Genomic DNA, 23,332 nt, shown 5'->3' on the forward strand with positions numbered 1-23,332 from the left:
TGGGTGCGTTACATTGACAGAGTGGGTTCAGTCTGTTCTTCCCTGGGTGTGATACTTGACAGTGTAGGGTCAGTCTGTTCTTCCCTGGGTGGGTTACATTGACAGAGTGGAGTCAGTCTTGTCTTCCCTGGGTGGGTTACAATGACAGAGTGGGGTCAGTCTGCTCTTCCATGGGTGTGTTACATTGAGAGAGTGGGGTCAGTCTGATCTTCCCTGGGTGTGTTACTTTGACAGTGTGAGGTCAGTCTGCTCTTCCCTGGGTGTGTTACATTGACAGTGTGAGGTCAGTCTGCTCTTCCCTGGTGGCTTACATTGAGAGAGTGGGGTCAGTCTATTCTTCCCTGGGTGTGTTACACTGACAGAGTGGGGTCAGTCTGCTCTTCGCTGGTTGTGATTCATTGACTGAGTGGGGTCAGTGTGTTCTTCCCTGGGTGTGTTACATTGACAAAGTGAGGTCAGTCTGATCTTCCCTGGGTGGGTTACATTGACAGAGTGGAGTCAGTCTGCTCTTCCATGGGTGTGTTACTTTAACAGAATGGGGTAAGTCTGCTCTTTCCTGGGTGTGTTACATTGACAGAGTGGGGTCAGTCTGCTCTTATCTGGGTCTGTTACATTGACAGAGTGGGGTCAGTCTAATCTTCCCTGGGTGTGTTACATTGACAGAGTGGAGTCAGTCTGCTCTTACCTGGGTCTGTTACATTGAGAGAGTGGGGTCAGTCTGATCTTCCCTGGGTGTGTTACATTGACAGTGTGAGGTCAGTCTGCTCTTCACTGGGTGTGTTACATTGACAGTGTGAGGTCAGTCTGCTCTTCCCTGGTGGCTTACATTGACAGAGTGGGGTCTGTCTATTCTTCCCTGGGTGTGTTACTTTGATAGAGTGTGGTCAGTCTGCTCTTACCTGGGTGTGTTACATTGACAAATTGCGGTCAGTCTGCTCTTCCCTGGGTATGTTACATTGAGAGAGTGGGGTCAGTCTGATCTTCCCTGTGTGTGTTACATTGACAGTGTGAGGTCAGTCTGCTCTTCCCTGGGTGTGTTACATTGACAGTGTGAGGTCAGTCTGCTCTTCCCTGGTGGCTTACATTGACAGAGTGGGGTCTGTCTATTCTTCCCTGGGTGTGTTGCTTTGATAGAGTGTGGTCAGTCTGCTCTTACCTGGGTGTGTTACATTGACAGATTGCGGTCAGTCTGCTCTTCCCTGAGTGTGTTACATTGACAGAGTGGGGTCAGTCTGCTCTTCCCTGGGTGCGTTACATTGACAGATTGGGTTCAGTCTGTTCTTCCCTGGGTGTGATACTTGACAGTGTAGGGTCAGTCTGTTCTTCCCTGGGTGGGTTACATTGACAGAGTGGAGTCAGTCTTGTCTTCCCTGGGTGGGTTACAATGACAGAGTGGGGTCAGTCTGCTCTTCCATGGGTGTGTTACATTGACAGAATGGGGTCAGTCTGCTCTTCCCTGGGTGTGTTACATTGACAGTGTGAGGTCAGTCTGCTCTTCCCTGGGTGTGTTACATTGACAGAGTGGGGTCAGTCTGATCTTCCCTGGGTGTGTTACATTGACAGATTGCGGTCAGTCTGCTCTTCCCTGAGTGTGTTACATTGACAAAGTGGGGTCAGTCTGCTCTTCCCTGAGTGTGTTACATTGACAGAGTGGGGTCAGTCTGCTCTTCCCTGGGTGCGTTACATTGACAGAGTGGGTTCAGTCTGTTCTTCCCTGGGTGTGATACATTGACCGAGTGGGATCTGTCTATTCTTCCCTGGGTGTGTTGCTTTGATAGAGTGTGGTAAGTCTGCTCTTACCTGGGTGTTTTACATTGACAGATTGCGGTCAGTCTGCTCTTCCCTGGGTGTGTTACATTGAGAGAGTGGGGTCAGTCTGATCTTCCCTGGGTGTGTTACTTTGACAGTGTGAGGTCAGTCTGCTCTTCCCTGGGTGTGTTACATTGACAGTGTGAGGTCAGTCTGCTCTTCCCTGGTGGCTTACATTGAGAGAGTGGGGTCAGTCTATTCTTCCCTGGGTGTGTTACACTGACAGAGTGGGGTCAGTCTGCTGTTCCATGGGTGTGTAACATTGACAGTGTGGGGTCAGTCTGGTCTTCCATGGATATGTTACATTGACAGAGTGGGGTCAGTCTGCTCTTCCCTGGGTGGGTTACATTGACAGTGTGGAGTCAGTCTGGTCTTCCCTGGGTGGGTTACAATGATAGAGTGGGGTCAGTCTGCTCTTCGCTGGTTGTGATTCATTGACTGAGTGGGGTCAGTGTGTTCTTCCCTGGGTGTGTTACATTGACAAAGTGAGGTCAGTCTGATCTTCCCTGGGTGGGTTACATTGACAGAGTGGAGTCAGTCTGCTCTTCCATGGGTGTGTTACTTTAACAGAATGGGGTCAGTCTGCTCTTTCCTGGGTGTGTTACATTGACAGAGTGGGGTCAGTCTGCTCTTATCTGGGTCTGTTACATTGACAGAGTGGGGTCAGTCTAATCTTCCCTGGGTGTGTTACATTGACAGTGTGAGGTCAGTCTGCTCTTCCCTGGTGGCTTACATTGACAGAGTGGGGTCTGTCTATTCTTCCCTGGGTGTGTTACTTTGATAGAGTGTGGTCAGTCTGCTCTTACCTGGGTGTGTGACATTGACAGTGTGAGGTCAGTCTGCTCTTCCCTGGGTGTGTTACATTGACAGAGTGGGGTCAGTCTGATCTTCCCTGAGTGTGTTACTTTGACAGTGTGAGGTCAGTCTGCTCTTACCTGCGTGTGTTACATTGACAGTGTGAGGTCAGTCTGCTCTTCCCTGGTGGCTTACATTGACAGAGTGGGGTCTGTCTATTCTTCCCTGGGTGTGTTGCTTTGATAGAGTGTGGTCAGTCTGCTCTTACCTGGGTGTGTTACATTGACAGATTGCGGTCAGTCTGCTCTTCCCTCAGTGTGTTACATTGACAGAGTGGGGTCAGTCTGTTCTTCCGTGGGTGTGATACATTGACAGTGTGGGGTCAGTCTGTTCTTCCCTGGGTGTGTTACATTGACAGAGTGGGGTCAGTCTGTTCTTCCGTGGGTGTGATACATTGACAGTGTGGGGTCAGTCTGTTCTTCCCTGGGTGGGTTACATTGACAGACTGGGGTCAGTCTGTTCTTCCCTGGGTGGGTTACATTGACAGAGTGGGGTCAGTCTGCTCTTCCCTGGGTGGGTTACAATGACAGAGTGGGGTCAGTCTGCTCTTCCCTGGGTGTGTTACATTGACAGTGTGAGGTCAGTCTGCTCTTCCCTGGGTCTGTTACATTGACAGAGTGGGGTCAGTCTGCTCTTCCCTGGGTGTGTTACACTGACAGAGTGGGATCAGTCTGCTCTTCCCTGTGTGTGTTACATTGACAGAGTGAGGTCAGTCTGCTCTTCCCTGGGTGTGTTACAATGACAGAGTGGGGTCATTCTGCTCTTCCCTGGGTGTGTTACATTGACAGAGTGGGGTCATTCTGCTCTTCCCTGGGTGTGTTACATTGACAGAGTGTGGTCAGTCTGCTCTTCCCTGGGTGTGTTACATTGACAGATTGCGCTCAGTCTGCTCTTCCCTGGGTATGTTACATTGATAGAGTGCGGCGAATCTGATCTTCTCTGGGTGTGTTACATTGACAGAGTGGGTTCAGTCTGCTATTCACTGGGTGTGTTACATTGACAGAGTGGGGTCAGTCTGCTATTCACTGGGCGTGTTACATTGACAGAGTGGGGTCAGTCTGCTATTCACTGGGTGTGTTACATTGACAGAGTGGGGTCAGTCTGGTCTTCCCTGGGTGTGTTACATTGACAGAGTGGGGTCAGTCTGCTCTTCACTGGGTGTGTTACATTGACAGAGTGGGGTCAGTCTGGTCTTCCCTGGGTGTGTTACATTGACAGAGTGGGGTCAGTCTGCTCTCCACTGGGTGTGGTAATTGACCGAGTGAGGTCAGTGTGCTCTTCCCTGGGTGTGTTACATTGACAGAGTGGGGTCAGTCTGGTCTTCCCTGGGTGTGTTACATTGACAGAGTAGGGTCAGTCTGCTCTTTCCTGGGTGTGTTACATTGTCAGAGTGTGGTCAGTCTGCTCTTCCCTGGGTGTGTTACATTGAGAGTGTGGGGTCAGTCTGATCTTCCCTGGGTGTGTTACATTGACAGAGTGAGGTCAGTCTGCTCTTCCCTGGTGGCTTACATTGACAGAGTGGGGTCTGTCTATTCTTCCCTGGGTGTGTTACTTTGATAGAGTGTGGTCAGTCTGCTCTTCCCTGGGTGTGTTACATTGTCAGATTGCGCTCAGTCTGCTCTTCCCTGGGTATGTTACATTGAGATAGTGGGGTCAGCCTTATCTTTCCTGGGTGTGTTACATTGACAGTGTGAGGTCAGTCTGCTCTTCCCTGGTGGCTTACATTGACAGAGTGGGGTCTGTCTGTTCTGCCCTGGGTGTGTTACATTGACAGATTGCGGTCAGTCTGCTCTTCCCTGGGTGTGTTACATTGACAGAGTGAGGTCATTCTGCTCTTCCCTGGGTGTGTTACATTGACAGATTGCGCTCAGTCTGCTCTTCCCTGGGTATGTTACATTGATAGAGTGAGGCGAATCTGATCTTCTCTGGGTGTGTTACATTGACAGAGTTGGTTCAGTCTGCTCTTCCCTGGGTGTGTTACATTGACAGAGTGGGGTCAGTCTGCTCTTCCCTGGGTGTGTTACATTGACAGAGTGGGGTCAGTCTGCTCTTCCCTGGGTGTGTTACAATGACAGAGTGGGGTCAGTCTACTCTTCCCTGGGTGTGTTACATTGACAGAGTGGGGTCAGTCTGCTCTTTCCTGGGTGTGTTACATTGACAGAGTGGGGTCAGTCTGCTCTCCACTGGGTGTGGTAATTGACCGAGTGAGGTCAGTCTGCTCTTCCCTGGGTGTGTTGCAATGACAGAGTGGGGTCAGTCTGCTCTTCCCTGGGTGTGTTACATTGACAGAGTGGGGTCAGTCTGGTCTTCCCTGGGTGTGTTACATTGACAGAGTAGGGTCAGTCTGCTCTTTCCTGGGTGTGTTACATTGTCAGAGTGTGGTCAGTCTGCTCTTCCCTGGGTGTGTTACATTGAGAGAGTGGGGTCAGTCTGATCTTCCCTTGGTGTGTTACATTGACAGTGTGAGGTCAGTCTGCTCTTCCCTGGTGGCTTACATTGACAGAGTGGGGTCTGTCTGTTCTGCCCTGGGTGTGTTACTTTGATAGAGTGTGGTCAGTCTGCTCTTAACTGGGTGTGTTACATTGACTGATTGCGGTCAGTCTGCTCTTCCCTGAGTGTGTTACATTGACAGAGTGGGGTCAGTCTGATCTTCCCTGGGTGTGTTACATTGACAGTGTGAGGTCAGTGTGCTCTTCCCTGGGTGTGATACAGTGACAGTGTGGGGTCAGTCTGTTCTTCCCTGGGTGGGTTACATTGACAGAGTGGGGTCAGTCTGCTCTTCCCTGGTGGGTTACAATGACAGAGTGGGGTCAGTCTGCTCTTCCATGGGTGTGTTACATTGACAGAATGGGGTCAGTCTGCTCTACCCTGGGTATGTTAACTTGACAGAGTGGGGTCAGTTTGCTCTTCCCTGGGTGTGTTACATTCACAGAGTGAGGTCAGTCTGCTCTTCCCTGGTGGCTTACATTGACAGAGTGGGGTCTGTCTATTCTTCCCTGGGTGTGTTGCTTTGATAGAGCGTGGTCAGTCTGCTCTTACCTGGGTGTGTTATATTGACAGATTGCGGTCAGTCTGCTCTTCCCTGAGTGTGTTACATTGACAGTGTGGGGTCAGTCTGCTCTTCCCTGGGTGTGTTACATTGACAGTGTGAGGTCAGTCTGCTCTTCCCTGGGTGTGTTACATTGACAGTGTGAGGTCAGTCTGCTCTTCCCTGGGTCTGTTACATTGACAGAGTGGGGTCAGTCTGCTCTTCCCTGGGTGTGTTACATTGACAGAGTGGGGTCAGTCTGCTCTTCCCTGGGTGTGTTACATTGACAGTGTGAGGTCAGTCTGCTCTTCCCTGGGTCTGTTACATTGACAGAGTGGGGTCAGTCTGCTCTTCCCTGGGTGTGTTACACTGACAGAGTGGGATCAGTCTGCTCTTCCCTGTGTGTGTTACATTGACAGATTGCGCTCAGTCTGCTCTTCCCTGGGTATGTTACATTGATAGAGTGCGGCGAATCTGATCTTCTCTGGGTGTGTTACATTGACAGAGTGGGTTCAGTCTGCTATTCACTGGGTGTGTTACATTGACAGAGTGGGGTCAGTCTGCTATTCACTGGGCGTGTTACATTGACAGAGTGGGGTCAGTCTGCTATTCACTGGGTGTGTTACATTGACAGAGTGGGGTCAGTCTGGTCTTCCCTGGGTGTGTTACATTGACAGAGTGGGGTCAGTCTGCTCTTCACTGGGTGTGTTACATTGACAGAGTGGGGTCAGTCTGGTCTTCTCTGGGTGTGTTACATTGACAGAGTGGGGTCAGTCTGCTCTCCACTGGGTGTGGTAATTGACCGAGTGAGGTCAGTGTGCTCTTCCCTGGGTGTGTTACATTGACAGAGTGGGGTCAGTCTGGTCTTCCCTGGGTGTGTTACATTGACAGAGTAGGGTCAGTCTGCTCTTTCCTGGGTGTGTTACATTGTCAGAGTGTGGTCAGTCTGCTCTTCCCTGGGTGTGTTACATTGAGAGTGTGGGGTCAGTCTGATCTTCCCTGGGTGTGTTACATTGACAGAGTGAGGTCAGTCTGCTCTTCCCTGGTGGCTTACATTGACAGAGTGGGGTCTGTCTATTCTTCCCTGGGTGTGTTACTTTGATAGAGTGTGGTCAGTCTGTTCTTCCGTGGGTGTGATACATTGACAGTGTGGGGTCAGTCTGTTCTTCCGTGGGTGTGATACATTGACAGTGTGGGGTCAGTCTGTTCTTCCCTGGGTGGGTTACATTGACAGACTGGGGTCAGTCTGTTCTTCCCTGGGTGGGTTACATTGACAGAGTGGGGTCAGTCTGCTCTTCCCTGGGTGGGTTACAATGACAGAGTGGGGTCAGTCTGCTCTTCCCTGGGTGTGTTACATTGACAGTGTGAGGTCAGTCTGCTCTTCCCTGGGTCTGTTACATTGACAGAGTGGGGTCAGTCTGCTCTTCCCTGGGTGTGTTACACTGACAGAGTGGGATCAGTCTGCTCTTCCCTGTGTGTGTTACATTGACAGAGTGAGGTCAGTCTGCTCTTCCCTGGGTGTGTTACAATGACAGAGTGGGGTCATTCTGCTCTTCCCTGGGTGTGTTACATTGACAGAGTGGGGTCATTCTGCTCTTCCCTGGGTGTGTTACATTGACAGAGTGTGGTCAGTCTGCTCTTCCCTGGGTGTGTTACATTGACAGATTGCGCTCAGTCTGCTCTTCCCTGGGTATGTTACATTGAGATAGTGGGGTCAGCCTTATCTTTCCTGGGTGTGTTACATTGACAGTGTGAGGTCAGTCTGCTCTTCCCTGGTGGCTTACATTGACAGAGTGGGGTCTGTCTGTTCTGCCCTGGGTGTGTTACATTGACAGATTGCGGTCAGTCTGCTCTTCCCTGGCTGTGTTACATTGACAGAGTAGGGTCAGTCTGCTCTTTCCTGGGTGTGTTACATTGTCAGAGTGTGGTCAGTCTGCTCTTCCCTGGGTGTGTTACATTGAGAGAGTGGGGTCAGTCTGATCTTCCCTTGGTGTGTTACATTGACAGTGAGAGGTCAGTCTGCTCTTCCCTGGTGGCTTACATTGACAGAGTGGGGTCTGTCTGTTCTGCACTGGGTGTGTTACTTTGATAGAGTGTGGTCAGTCTGCTCTTAACTGGGTGTGTTACATTGACAGATTGCGGTCAGTCTGCTCTTCCCTGGGTGTGATACAGTGACAGTGTGGGGTCAGTCTGTTCTTCCCTGGGTGGGTTACATTGACAGAGTGGGGTCAGTCTGCTCTTCCCTGGTGGGTTACAATGACAGAGTGGGGTCAGTCTGCTCTTCCATGGGTGTGTTACATTGACAGAATGGGGTCAGTCTGCTCTACCCTGGGTATGTTAACTTGACAGAGTGGGGTCAGTTTGCTCTTCCCTGGGTGTGTTACATTCACAGAGTGAGGTCAGTCTGCTCTTCCCTGGTGGCTTACATTGACAGAGTGGGGTCTGTCTATTCTTCCCTGGGTGTGTTGCTTTGATAGAGTGTGGTCAGTCTGCTCTTACCTGGGTGTGTTATATTGACAGATTGCGGTCAGTCTGCTCTTCCCTGAGTGTGTTACATTGACAGAGTGGGGTCAGTCTGATCTTCCCTGGGTGTGTTACATTGACAGTGTGAGGTCAGTCTGCTCTTCCCTGGGTGTGTTACATTGACAGTGTGAGGTCAGTCTGCTCTTCCCTGGGTGTGTTACATTGACAGTGTGAGGTCAGTCTGCTCTTCCCTGGGTCTGTTACATTGACAGAGTGGGGTCAGTCTGCTCTTCCCTGGGTGTGTTACATTGACAGAGTGGGGTCAGTCTGCTCTTCCCTGGGTGTGTTACATTGATAGTGTGAGGTCAGTCTGCTCTTCCCTGGGTCTGTTACATTGACAGAGTGGGGTCAGTCTGCTCTTCCCTGGGTGTGTTACATTGACAGAGTGTGGTCAGTCTGCTCTTCCCTGGGTGTGTTACATTGACAGATTGCGCTCAGTCTGCTCTTCCCTGGGTATGTTACATTGATAGAGTGCGGCGAATCTGATATTCTCTGGGTGTGTTACATTGACAGAGTGGGTTCAGTCTGCTATTCACTGGGTGTGTTACATTGACAGAGTGGGGTCAGTCTGCTATTCACTGGGCGTGTTACATTGACAGAGTGGGGTCAGTCTGCTATTCACTGGGTGTGTTACATTGACAGAGTGGGGTCAGTCTGGTCTTCCCTGGGTGTGTTACATTGACAGAGTGGGGTCAGTCTGCTCTTCACTGGGTGTGTTACATTGACAGAGTGGGGTCATTCTGCTCTTCCCTGGGTGTGTTACATTGACAGAGTGTGGTCAGTCTGCTCTTCCCTGGGTGTGTTACATTGACAGATTGCGCTCAGTCTGCTCTTCCCTGGGTATGTTACATTGATAGAGTGCGGCGAATCTGATCTTCTCTGGGTGTGTTACATTGACAGAGTGGGTTCAGTCTGCTATTCACTGGGTGTGTTACATTGACAGAGTGGGGTCAGTCTGCTATTCACTGGGCGTGTTACATTGACAGAGTGGGGTCAGTCTGCTATTCACTGGGTGTGTTACATTGACAGAGTGGGGTCAGTCTGGTCTTCCCTGGGTGTGTTACATTGACAGAGTGGGGTCAGTCTGCTCTTCACTGGGTGTGTTACATTGACAGAGTGGGGTCAGTCTGGTCTTCCCTGGGTGTGTTACATTGACAGAGTGGGGTCAGTCTGCTCTCCACTGGGTGTGGTAATTGACCGAGTGAGGTCAGTGTGCTCTTCCCTGGGTGTGTTACATTGACAGAGTGGGGTCAGTCTGGTCTTCCCTGGGTGTGTTACATTGACAGAGTAGGGTCAGTCTGCTCTTTCCTGGGTGTGTTACATTGTCAGAGTGTGGTCAGTCTGCTCTTCCTGGGTGTGTTACATTGAGAGTGTGGGGTCAGTCTGATCTTCCCTGGGTGTGTTACATTGACAGAGTGAGGTCAGTCTGCTCTTCCCTGGTGGCTTACATTGACAGAGTGGGGTCTGTCTATTCTTCCCTGGGTGTGTTACTTTGATAGAGTGTGGTCAGTCTGCTCTTACCTGGGTGTGTTACATTGTCAGATTGCGCTCAGTCTGCTCTTCCCTGGGTATGTTACATTGAGATAGTGGGGTCAGCCTTATCTTTCCTGGGTGTGTTACATTGACAGTGTGAGGTCAGTCTGCTCTTCCCTGGTGGCTTACATTGACAGAGTGGGGTCTGTCTGTTCTGCCCTGGGTGTGTTACATTGACAGATTGCGGTCAGTCTGCTCTTCCCTGGGTGTGTTACATTGACAGAGTAGGGTCAGTCTGCTCTTTCCTGGGTGTGTTACATTGTCAGAGTGTGGTCAGTCTGCTCTTCCCTGGGTGTGTTACATTGAGAGAGTGGGGTCAGTCTGATCTTCCCTTGGTGTGTTACATTGACAGTGAGAGGTCAGTCTGCTCTTCCCTGGTGGCTTACATTGACAGAGTGGGGTCTGTCTGTTCTGCCCTGGGTGTGTTACTTTGATAGAGTGTGGTCAGTCTGCTCTTAACTGGGTGTGTTACATTGACAGATTGCGGTCAGTCTGCTCTTCCCTGGGTGTGATACAGTGACAGTGTGGGGTCAGTCTGTTCTTCCCTGGGTGGGTTACATTGACAGAGTGGGGTCAGTCTGCTCTTCCCTGGTGGGTTACAATGACAGAGTGGGGTCAGTCTGCTCTTCCATGGGTGTGTTACATTGACAGAATGGGGTCAGTCTGCTCTACCCTGGGTATGTTAACTTGACAGAGTGGGGTCAGTTTGCTCTTCCCTGGGTGTGTTACATTCACAGAGTGAGGTCAGTCTGCTCTTCCCTGGTGGCTTACATTGACAGAGTGGGGTCTGTCTATTCTTCCCTGGGTGTGTTGCTTTGATAGAGTGTGGTCAGTCTGCTCTTACCTGGGTGTGTTATATTGACAGATTGCGGTCAGTCTGCTCTTCCCTGAGTGTGTTACATTGACAGAGTGGGGTCAGTCTGATCTTCCCTGGGTGTGTTACATTGACAGTGTGAGGTCAGTCTGCTCTTCCCTGGGTGTGTTACATTGACAGTGTGAGGTCAGTCTGCTCTTCCCTGGGTGTGTTACATTGACAGTGTGAGGTCAGTCTGCTCTTCCCTGGGTCTGTTACATTGACAGAGTGGGGTCAGTCTGGTCTTCCCTGGGTGTGTTACATTGACAGAGTGGGGTCAGTCTGCTCTTCCCTGGGTGTGTTACATTGATAGTGTGAGGTCAGTCTGCTCTTCCCTGGGTCTGTTACATTGACAGAGTGGGGTCAGTCTGCTCTTCCCTGGGTGTGTTACATTGACAGAGTGTGGTCAGTCTGCTCTTCCCTGGGTGTGTTACATTGACAGATTGCGCTCAGTCTGCTCTTCCCTGGGTATGTTACATTGATAGAGTGCGGCGAATCTGATATTCTCTGGGTGTGTTACATTGACAGAGTGGGTTCAGTCTGCTATTCACTGGGTGTGTTACATTGACAGAGTGGGGTCAGTCTGCTATTCACTGGGCGTGTTACATTGACAGAGTGGGGTCAGTCTGCTATTCACTGGGTGTGTTACATTGACAGAGTGGGGTCAGTCTGGTCTTCCCTGGGTGTGTTACATTGACAGAGTGGGGTCAGTCTGCTCTTCACTGGGTGTGTTACATTGACAGAGTGGGGTCAGTCTGGTCTTCCCTGGGTGTGTTACATTGACAGAGTGGGGTCAGTCTGCTCTCCACTGGGTGTGGTAATTGACCGAGTGAGGTCAGTGTGCTCTTCCCTGGGTGTGTTACATTGACAGAGTGGGGTCAGTCTGGTCTTCCCTGGGTGTGTTACATTGACAGAGTAGGGTCAGTCTGCTCTTTCCTGGGTGTGTTACATTGTCAGAGTGTGGTCAGTCTGCTCTTCCCTGGGTGTGTTACATTGAGAGTGTGGGGTCAGTCTGATCTTCCCTGGGTGTGTTACATTGACAGAGTGAGGTCAGTCTGCTCTTCCCTGGTGGCTTACATTGACAGAGTGGGGTCTGTCTATTCTTCCCTGGGTGTGTTACTTTGATAGAGTGTGGTCAGTCTGCTCTTACCTGGGTGTGTTACATTGTCAGATTGCGCTCAGTCTGCTCTTCCCTGGGTATGTTACATTGAGATAGTGGGGTCAGCCTTATCTTTCCTGGGTGTGTTACATTGACAGTGTGAGGTCAGTCTGCTCTTCCCTGGTGGCTTACATTGACAGAGTGGGGTCTGTCTGTTCTGCCCTGGGTGTGTTACATTGACAGATTGCGGTCAGTCTGCTCTTCCCTGGGTGTGTTACATTGACAGAGTGAGGTCATTCTGCTCTTCCCTGGGTGTGTTACATTGACAGATTGCGCTCAGTCTGCTCTTCCCTGGGTATGTTACATTGATAGAGTGAGGCGAATCTGATCTTCTCTGGGTGTGTTACATTGACAGAGTTGGTTCAGTCTGCTCTTCCCTGGGTGTGTTACATTGACAGAGTGGGGTCAATCTGCTCTTCCCTGGGTGTGTTACATTGACAGAGTGGGGTCAGTCTGCTCTTCCCTGGGTGTGTTACAATGACAGAGTGGGGTCAGTCTGCTCTTCCCTGGGTGTGTTACATTGACAGAGTGGGGTCAGTCTGCTCTTTCCTGGGTGTGTTACATTGACAGAGTGGGGTCAGTCTGCTCTCCACTGGGTGTGGTAATTGACCGAGTGAGGTCAGTCTGCTCTTCCCTGGGTGTGTTGCAATGACAGAGTGGGGTCAGTCTGCTCTTCCCTGGGTGTGTTACATTGACAGAGTGGGGTCAGTCTGGTCTTCCCTGGGTGTGTTACATTGACAGAGTAGGGTCAGTCTGCTCTTTCCTGGGTGTGTTACATTGTCAGAGTGTGGTCAGTCTGCTCTTCCCTGGGTGTGTTACATTGAGAGAGTGGGGTCAGTCTGATCTTCCCTTGGTGTGTTACATTGACAGTGTGAGGTCAGTCTGCTCTTCCCTGGTGGCTTACATTGACAGAGTGGGGTCTGTCTGTTCTGCCCTGGGTGTGTTACTTTGATAGAGTGTGGTCAGTCTGCTCTTAACTGGGTGTGTTACATTGACTGATTGCGGTCAGTCTGCTCTTCCCTGGGTGTGATACAGTGACAGTGTGGGGTCAGTCTGTTCTTCCCTGGGTGGGTTACATTGACAGAGTGGGGTCAGTCTGCTCTTCCCTGGTGGGTTACAATGACAGAGTGGGGTCAGTCTGCTCTTCCCTGGTGGGTTACAATGACAGAGTGGGGTCAGTCTGCTCTTCCATGGGTGTGTTACATTGACAGAATGGGGTCAGTCTGCTCTACCCTGGGTATGTTAACTTGACAGAGTGGGGTCAGTTTGCTCTTCCCTGGGTGTGTTACATTCACAGAGTGAGGTCAGTCTGCTCTTCCCTGGTGGCTTACTTTGACAGAGTGGGTTCTGTCTATTCTTCCCTGGGTGTGTTGCTTTGATAGAGTGTGGTCAGTCTGCTCTTACCTGGGTGTGTTATATTGACAGATTGCGGTCAGTCTGCTCTTCCCTGAGTGTGTTACATTGACAGAGTGGGGTCAGTCTGATCTTCCCTGGGTGTGTTACATTGACAGTGTGAGGTCAGTCTGCTCTTCCCTGGGTGTGTTACATTGACAGTGTGAGGGCAGTCTGCTCTTCCCTGGGTGTGTTACATTGACAGTGTGAGGTCAGTCTGCTCTTCCCTGGGTCTGTTACATTGACAGAGTGGGGTCAGTCTGCTCTTCCCTGGGTGTGTTACATTGACAGAGTGGGGTCAGTCTGCTCTTCCCTGGGTGTGTTACATTGACAGTGTGAGGTCAGTCTGCTCTTCCCTGGGTCTGTTACATTGACAGAGTGGGGTCAGTCTGCTCTTCCCTGGGTGTGTTACACTGACAGAGTGGGATCAGTCTGCTCTTCCCTGTGTGTGTTACATTGACAGATTGCGCTCAGTCTGCTCTTCCCTGGGTATGTTACATTGATAGAGTGCGGCGAATCTGATCTTCTCTGGGTGTGTTACATTGACAGAGTGGGTTCAGTCTGCTATTCACTGGGCGTGTTACATTGACAGAGTGGGGTCAGTCTGCTATTCACTGGGTGTGTTACATTGACAGAGTGGGGTCAGTCTGGTCTTCCCTGGGTGTGTTACATTGACAGAGTGGGGTCAGTCTGCTCTTCACTGGGTGTGTTACATTGACAGAGTGGGGTCAGTCTGGTCTTCTCTGGGTGTGTTACATTGACAGAGTGGGGTCAGTCTGCTCTCCACTGGGTGTGGTAATTGACCGAGTGAGGTCAGTGTGCTCTTCCCTGGGTGTGTTACATTGACAGAGTGGTGTCAGTCTGGTCTTCCCTGGGTGTGTTACATTGACAGAGTAGGGTCAGTCTGCTCTTTCCTGGGTGTGTTACATTGTCAGAGTGTGGTCAGTCTGCTCTTCCCTGGGTGTGTTACATTGAGAGTGTGGGGTCAGTCTGATCTTCCCTGGGTGTGTTACATTGACAGAGTGAGGTCAGTCTGCTCTTCCCTGGTGGCTTACATTGACAGAGTGGGGTCTGTCTATTCTTCCCTGGGTGTGTTACTTTGATAGAGTGTGGTCAGTCTGTTCTTCCGTGGGTGTGATACATTGACAGTGTGGGGTCAGTCTGTTCTTCCGTGGGTGTGATACATTGACAGTGTGGGGTCAGTCTGTTCTTCCCTGGGTGGGTTACATTGACAGACTGGGGTCAGTCTGTTCTTCCCTGGGTGGGTTACATTGACAGAGTGGGGTCAGTCTGCTCTTCCCTGGGTGGGTTACAATGACAGAGTGGGGTCAGTCTGCTCTTCCCTGGGTGTGTTACATTGACAGTGTGAGGTCAGTCTGCTCTTCCCTGGGTCTGTTACATTGACAGAGTGGGGTCAGTCTGCTCTTCTCTGGGTGTGTTACACTGACAGAGTGGGATCAGTCTGCTCTTCCCTGTGTGTGTTACATTGACAGAGTGAGGTCAGTCTGCTCTTCCCTGGGTGTGTTACAATGACAGAGTGGGGTCATTCTGCTCTTCCCTGGGTGTGTTACATTGACAGAGTGGGGTCATTCTGCTCTTCCCTGGGTGTGTTACATTGACAGAGTGTGGTCAGTCTGCTCTTCCCTGGGTGTGTTACATTGACAGATTGCGCTCAGTCTGCTCTTCCCTGGGTATGTTACATTGATAGAGTGTGGCGAATCTGATCTTCTCTGGGTGTGTTACATTGACAGAGTGGGTTCAGTCTGCTATTCACTGGGTGTGTTACATTGACAGAGTGGGGTCAGTCTGCTATTCACTGGGCGTGTTACATTGACAGAGTGGGGTCAGTCTCCTATTCACTGGGTGTGTTACATTGACAGAGTGGGGTCAGTCTGGTCTTCCCTGGGTGTGTTACATTGACAGAGTGGGGTCAGTCTGCTCTTCACTGGGTGTGTTACATTGACAGAGTGGGGTCAGTCTGGTCTTCCCTGGGTGTGTTACATTGACAGAGTGGAGTCAGTCTGCTCTCCACTGGGTGTGGTAATTGACCGAGTGAGGTCAGTGTGCTCTTCCCTGGGTGTGTTACATTGACAGAGTGGGGTCAGTCTGGTCTTCCCTGGGTGTGTTACATTGACAGAGTAGGGTCAGTCTGCTCTTTCCTGGGTGTGTTACATTGTCAGAGTGTGGTCAGTCTGCTTTTCCCTGGGTGTGTTACATTGAGAGTGTGGGGTCAGTCTGATCTTCCCTGGGTGTGTTACATTGACAGAGTGAGGTCAGTCTGCTCTTCCCTGGTGGCTTACATTGACAGAGTGGGGTCTGTCTATTCTTCCCTGGGTGTGTTACTTTGATAGAGTGTGGTCAGTCTGCTCTTCCCTGGGTATGTTACATTGAGATAGTGGGGTCAGCCTTATCTTTCCTGGGTGTGTTACATTGACAGTGTGAGGTCAGTCTGCTCTTCCCTGGTGGCTTACATTGACAGAGTGGGGTCTGTCTGTTCTGCCCTGGGTGTGTTACATTGACAGATTGCGGTCAGTCTGCTCTTCCCTGGGTGTGTTACATTGACAGAGTGAGGTCATTCTGCTCTTCCCTGGGTGTGTTACATTGACAGATTGCGCTCAGTCTGCTCTTCCCTGGGTATGTTACATTGATAGAGTGAGGCGAATCTGATCTTCTCTGGGTGTGTTACATTGACAGAGTTGGTTCAGTCTGCTCTTCCCTGGGTGTGTTACATTGACAGAGTGGGGTCAGTCTGCTCTTCCCTGGGTGTGTTACATTGACAGAGTGGGGTCAGTCTGCTCTTCCCTGGGTGTGTTACAATGACAGAGTGGGGTCAGTCTGCTCTTCCCTGGGTGTGTTACATTGACAGAGTGGGGTCAGTCTGCTCTTTCCTGGGTGTGTTACATTGACAGAGTGGGGTCAGTCTGCTCTCCACTGGGTGTGGTAATTGACCGAGTGAGGTCAGTCTGCTCTTCCCTGGGTGTGTTGCAATGACAGAGTGGGGTCAGTCTGCTCTTCCCTGGGTGTGTTACATTGACAGAGTGGGGTCAGTCTGGTCTTCCCTGGGTGTGTTACATTGACAGAGTAGGGTCAGTCTGCTCTTTCCTGGGTGTGTTACATTGTCAGAGTGTGGTCAGTCTGCTCTTCCCTGGGTGTGTTACATTGAGAGAGTGGGGTCAGTCTGATCTTCCCTTGGTGTGTTACATTGACAGTGAGAGGTCAGTCTGCTCTTCCCTGGTGGCTTACATTGACAGAGTGGGGTCTGTCTGTTCTGCCCTGGGTGTGTTACTTTGATAGAGTGTGGTCAGTCTGCTCTTAACTGGGTGTGTTACATTGACAGATTGCGGTCAGTCTGCTCTTCCCTGGGTGTGATACAGTGACAGTGTGGGGTCAGTCTGTTCTTATCTGGGTGGGTTACATTGACAGAGTGGGGTCAGTCTGCTCTTCCCTGGTGGGTTACAATGACAGAGTGGGGTCAGTCTGCTCTTCCATGGGTGTGTTACATTGACAGAATGGGGTCAGTCTGCTCTACCCTGGGTATGTTAACTTGACAGAGTGGGGTCAGTTTGCTCTTCCCTGGGTGTGTTACATTCACAGAGTGAGGTCAGTCTGCTCTTCCCTGGTGGCTTACATTGACAGAGTGGAATTCTGTCTATTCTTCCCTGGGTGTGTTGCTTTGATAGAGTGTGGTCAGTCTGCTCTTACCTGGGTGTGTTATATTGACAGATTGCGGTCAGTCTGCTCTTCCCTGAGTGTGTTACATTGACAGAGTGGGGTCAGTCTGATCTTCCCTGGGTGTGTTACATTGACAGTGTGAGGTCAGTCTGCTCTTCCCTGGGTGTGTTACATTGACAGTGTGAGGTCAGTCTGCTCTTCCCTGGGTGTGTTACATTGACAGTGTGAGGTCAGTCTGCTCTTCCCTGGGTCTGTTACATTGACAGAGTGGGGTCAGTCTGGTCTTCCCTGGGTGTGTTACATTGACAGAGTGGGGTCAGTCTGCTCTTTCCTGGGTGTGTTACATTGTCAGAGTGTGGTCAGTCTGCTCTTCCCTGGGTGTGTTACATTGAGAGTGTGGGGTCAGTCTGCTCTTCCCTGGGTGTGTTACATTGACAGAGTGAGGTCAGTCTGCTCTTCCCTGGTGGCTTACATTGACAGAGTGGGGTCTGTCTATTCTTCCCTGGGTGTGTTACTTTGATAGAGTGTGGTCAGTCTGTTCTTCCGTGGGTGTGATACATTGACAGTGTGGGGTCAGTCTGTTCTTCCGTGGGTGTGATACATTGACAGTGTGGGGTCAGTCTGTTCTTCCCTGGGTGGGTTACATTGACAGACTGGGGTCAGTCTGTTCTTCCCTGGGTGGGTTACATTGACAGAGTGGGGTCAGTCTGCTCTTCCCTGGGTGGGTTACAATGACAGAGTGGGGTCAGTCTGCTCTTCCCTGGGTGTGTTACATTGACAGTGTGAGGTCAGTCTGCTCTTCCCTGGGTCTGTTACATTGACAGAGTGGGGTCAGTCTGGTCTTCCCTGGGTGTGTTACATTGACAGAGTGGGGTCAGTCTGCTCTTCACTGGGTGTGTTACATTGACAGAGTGGGGTCAGTCTGGTCTTCCCTGGGTGTGTTACATTGACAGAGTGGAGTCAGTCTGCTCTCCACTGGGTGTGGTAATTGACCGAGTGAGGTCAGTGTGCTCTTCCCTGGGTGTGTTACATTGACAGAGTGGGGTCAGTCTGGTCTTCCCTGGGTGTGTTACATTGACAGAGTAGGGTCAGTCTGCTCTTTCCTGGGTGTGTTACATTGTCAGAGTGTGGTCAGTCTGCTTTTCCCTGGGTGTGTTACATTGAGAGTGTGGGGTCAGTCTGATCTTCCCTGGGTGTGTTACATTGACAGAGTGAGGTCAGTCTGCTCTTCCCTGGTGGCTTACATTGACAGAGTGGGGTCTGTCTATTCTTCCCTGGGTGTGTTACTTTGATAGAGTGTGGTCAGTCTGCTCTTCCCTGGGTATGTTACATTGAGATAGTGGGGTCAGCCTTATCTTTCCTGGGTGTGTTACATTGACAGTGTGAGGTCAGTCTGCTCTTCCCTGGTGGCTTACATTGACAGAGTGGGGTCTGTCTGTTCTGCCCTGGGTGTGTTACATTGACAGATTGCGGTCAGTCTGCTCTTCCCTGGGTGTGTTACATTGACAGAGTGAGGTCATTCTGCTCTTCCCTGGGTGTGTTACATTGACAGATTGCGCTCAGTCTGCTCTTCCCTGGGTATGTTACATTGATAGAGTGAGGCGAATCTGATCTTCTCTGGGTGTGTTACATTGACAGAGTTGGTTCAGTCTGCTCTTCCCTGGGTGTGTTACATTGACAGAGTGGGGTCAGTCTGCTCTTCCCTGGGTGTGTTACATTGACAGAGTGGGGTCAGTCTGCTCTTCCCTGGGTGTGTTACAATGACAGAGTGGGGTCAGTCTGCTCTTCCCTGGGTGTGTTACATTGACAGAGTGGGGTCAGTCTGCTCTTTCCTGGGTGTGTTACATTGACAGAGTGGGGTCAGTCTGCTCTCCACTGGGTGTGGTAATTGACCGAGTGAGGTCAGTCTGCTCTTCCCTGGGTGTGTTGCAATGACAGAGTGGGGTCAGTCTGCTCTTCCCTGGGTGTGTTACATTGACAGAGTGGGGTCAGTCTGGTCTTCCCTGGGTGTGTTACATTGACAGAGTAGGGTCAGTCTGCTCTTTCCTGGGTGTGTTACATTGTCAGAGTGTGGTCAGTCTGCTCTTCCCTGGGTGTGTTACATTGAGAGAGTGGGGTCAGTCTGATCTTCCCTTGGTGTGTTACATTGACAGTGAGAGGTCAGTCTGCTCTTCCCTGGTGGCTTACATTGACAGAGTGGGGTCTGTCTGTTCTGCCCTGGGTGTGTTACTTTGATAGAGTGTGGTCAGTCTGCTCTTAACTGGGTGTGTTACATTGACAGATTGCGGTCAGTCTGCTCTTCCCTGGGTGTGATACAGTGACAGTGTGGGGTCAGTCTGTTCTTCCCTGGGTGGGTTACATTGACAGAGTGAGGTCAGTCTGCTCTTACCTGGGTGTGTTATATTGACAGATTGCGGTCAGTCTGCTCTTCCCTGAGTGTGTTACATTGACAGAGTGGGGTCAGTCTGATCTTCCCTGGGTGTGTTACATTGACAGTGTGAGGTCAGTCTGCTCTTCCCTGGGTGTGTTACATTGACAGTGTGAGGTCAGTCTGCTCTTCCCTGGGTGGGTTACATTGACAGAGTGGGGTCAGTCTGCTCTTCCCTGGTGGGTTACAATGACAGAGTGGGGTCAGTCTGCTCTTCCATGGGTGTGTTACATTGACAGAATGGGGTCAGTCTGCTCTACCCTGGGTATGTTAACTTGACAGAGTGGGGTCAGTTTGCTCTTCCCTGGGTGTGTTACATTCACAGAGTGAGGTCAGTCTGCTCTTCCCTGGTGGCTTACATTGACAGAGTGGGATTCTGTCTATTCTTCCCTGGGTGTGTTGCTTTGATAGAGTGTGGTCAGTCTGCTCTTACCTGGGTGTGTTATATTGACAGATTGCGGTCAGTCTGCTCTTCCCTGAGTGTGTTACATTGACAGAGTGGGGTCAGTCTGATCTTCCCTGGGTGTGTTACATTGACAGTGTGAGGTCAGTCTGCTCTTCCCTGGGTGTGTTACATTGACAGTGTGAGGTCAGTCTGCTCTTCCCTGGGTGTGTTACATTGACAGTGTGAGGTCAGTCTGCTCTTCCCTGGGTCTGTTACATTGACAGAGTGGGTTCAGTCTGATCTTCCCTGGGTGTGTTACATTGACAGAGTGGGGTCAGTCTGCTCTTCCCTGGGTGTGTTACATTGACAGTGTGAGGTCAGTCTGCTCTTCCCTGGGTCTGTTACATTGACAGAGTGGGGTCAGTCTGCTCTTCCCTGGGTGTGTTACACTGACAGAGTGGGATCAGTCTGCTCTTCACTGTGTGTGTTACATTGACAGATTGCGCTCAGTCTGCTCTTCCCTGGGTATGTTACATTGATAGAGTGCGGCGAATCTGATCTTCTCTGGGTGTGTTACATTGACAGAGTGGGTTCAGTCTGCTATTCACTGGGTGTGTTACATTGACAGAGTGGGGTCAGTCTGGTCTTCCCTGGGTGTGTTACATTGACAGAGTGGGGTCAGTCTGCTCTTCACTGGGTGTGTTACATTGACAGAGTGGGGTCAGTCTGGTCTTCCCTGGGTGTGTTACATTGACAGAGTGGGGTCAGTCTGCTCTCCACTGGGTGTGGTAATTGACCGAGTGAGGTCAGTGTGCTCTTCCCTGGGTGTGTTACATTGACAGAGTGGGGTCAGTCTGGTCTTCCCTGGGTGTGTTACATTGACAGAGTAGGGTCAGTCTGCTCTTTCCTGGGTGTGTTACATTGTCAGAGTGTGGTCAGTCTGCTCTTCCCTGGGTGTGTTACATTGAGAGTGTGGGGTCAGTCTTATCTTCCCTGGGTGTGTTACATTGACAGAGTGAGGTCAGTCTGCTCTTCCCTGGTGGCTTACATTGACAGAGTGGGGTCTGTCTATTCTTCCCTGGGTGTGTTACTTTGATAGAGTGTGGTCAGTCTGCTCTTACCTGGGTGTGTTACATTGTCAGATTGCGCTCAGTCTGCTCTTCCCTGGGTATGTTACATTGAGATAGTGGGGTCAGCCTTATCTTTCCTGGGTGTGTTACATTGACAGTGTGAGGTCAGTCTGCTCTTCCCTGGTGGCTTACATTGACAGAGTGGGGTCTGTCTGTTCTGCCCTGGGTGTGTTACATTGACAGATTGCGGTCAGTCTGCTCTTCCCTGGGTGTGTTACATTGACAGAGTGAGGTCATTCTGCTCTTCCCTGGGTGTGTTACATTGACAGATTGCGCTCAGTCTGCTCTTCCCTGGGTATGTTACATTGATAGAGTGCGGCGAATCTGATCTTCTCTGGGTGTGTTACATTGACAGAGTTGGTTCAGTCTGCTCTTCCCTGGGTGTGTTACATTGACAGAGTGGGCTCAGTCTGCTCTTCCCTGGGTGTGTTACATTGACAGAGTGGGGTCAGTCTGCTCTTCCCTGGGTGTGTTACAATGACAGAGTGGGGTCAGTCTGCTCTTCCCTGGGTGTGTTACATTGACAGAGTGGGGTCAGTCTGCTCTTTCCTGGGTGTGTTACATTGACAGAGTGGGGTCGGTCTGCTCTCCACTGGGTGTGGTAATTGACCGAGTGAGGTCAGTCTGCTCTTCCCTGGGTGTGTTACAATGACAGAGTGGGGTCAGTCTGCTCTTCCCTGGGTGTGTTACATTGACAGAGTGGGGTCAGTCTGGTCTTCCCTGGGTGTGTTACATTGACAGAGTAGGGTCAGTCTGCTCTTTCCTGGGTGTGTTACATTGTCAGAGTGTGGTCAGTCTGCTCTTCCCTGGGTGTGTTACATTGAGAGAGTGGGGTCAGTCTGATCTTCCCTTGGTGTGTTACATTGACAGTGTGAGGTCAGTCTGCTCTTCCCTGTTGGCTTACATTGACAGAGTGGGGTCTGTCTGTTCTGCCCTGGGTGTGTTACTTTGATAGAGTGTGGTCAGTCTGCTCTTAACTGGGTGTGTTACATTGACAGATTGCGGTCAGTCTACTCTTCCCTGGGTGTGATACAGTGACAGTGTGGGGTCAGTCTGCTCTTCCCTGGTGGGTTACAATGACAGAGTGGGGTCAGTCTGCTCTTCCATGGGTGTGTTACATTGACAGAGTGGGGTCAGTCTGCTCTTCCCTGGGTGTGTTACATTGACAGAGTAGGGTCAGTCTGCTCTTTCCTGGGTGTGTTACATTGTCAGAGTGTGGTCAGTCTGCTTTTCCCTGGGTGTGTTACATTGAGAGTGTGGGGTCAGTCTGATCTTCCCTGGGTGTGTTACATTGACAGAGTGAGGTCAGTCTGCTCTTCCCTGGTGGCTTACATTGACAGAGTGGGGTCTGTCTATTCTTCCCTGGGTGTGTTACTTTGATAGAGTGTGGTCAGTCTGCTCTTCCCTGGGTATGTTACATTGAGATAGTGGGGTCAGCCTTATCTTTCCTGGGTGTGTTACATTGACAGTGTGAGGTCAGTCTGCTCTTCCCTGGTGGCTTACATTGACAGAGTGGGGTCTGTCTGTTCTGCCCTGGGTGTGTTACATTGACAGATTGCGGTCAGTCTGCTCTTCCCTGGGTGTGTTACATTGACAGAGTGAGGTCATTCTGCTCTTCCCTGGGTGTGTTACATTGACAGATTGCGCTCAGTCTGCTCTTCCCTGGGTATGTTACATTGATAGAGTGAGGCGAATCTGATCTTCTCTGGGTGTGTTACATTGACAGAGTTGGTTCAGTCTGCTCTTCCCTGGGTGTGTTACATTGACAGAGTGGGGTCAGTCTGCTCTTCCCTGGGTGTGTTACATTGACAGAGTGGGGTCAGTCTGCTCTTCCCTGGGTGTGTTACAATGACAGAGTGGGGTCAGTCTGCTCTTCCCTGGGTGTGTTACATTGACAGAGTGGGGTCAGTCTGCTCTTTCCTGGGTGTGTTACATTGACAGAGTGGGGTCAGTCTGCTCTCCACTGGGTGTGGTAATTGACCGAGTGAGGTCAGTCTGCTCTTCCCTGGGTGTGTTGCAATGACAGAGTGGGGTCAGTCTGCTCTTCCCTGGGTGTGTTACATTGACAGAGTGGGGTCAGTCTGGTCTTCCCTGGGTGTGTTACATTGACAGAGTAGGGTCAGTCTGCTCTTTCCTGGGTGTGTTACATTGTCAGAGTGTGGTCAGTCTGCTCTTCCCTGGGTGTGTTACATTGAGAGAGTGGGGTCAGTCTGATCTTCCCTTGGTGTGTTACATTGACAGTGAGAGGTCAGTCTGCTCTTCCCTGGTGGCTTACATTGACAGAGTGGGGTCTGTCTGTTCTGCCCTGGGTGTGTTACTTTGATAGAGTGTGGTCAGTCTGCTCTTAACTGGGTGTGTTACATTGACAGATTGCGGTCAGTCTGCTCTTCCCTGGGTGTGATACAGTGACAGTGTGGGGTCAGTCTGTTCTTCCCTGGGTGGGTTACATTGACAGAGTGGGGTCAGTCTGCTCTTCCCTGGTGGGTTACAATGACAGAGTGGGGTCAGTCTGCTCTTCCATGGGTGTGTTACATTGACAGAATGGGGTCAGTCTGCTCTACCCTG

This window comes from Chiloscyllium punctatum, chromosome 30, assembly GCF_047496795.1.
Source record: "Chiloscyllium punctatum isolate Juve2018m chromosome 30, sChiPun1.3, whole genome shotgun sequence".
Taxonomy (NCBI): Eukaryota; Metazoa; Chordata; class Chondrichthyes; order Orectolobiformes; family Hemiscylliidae; genus Chiloscyllium; species Chiloscyllium punctatum.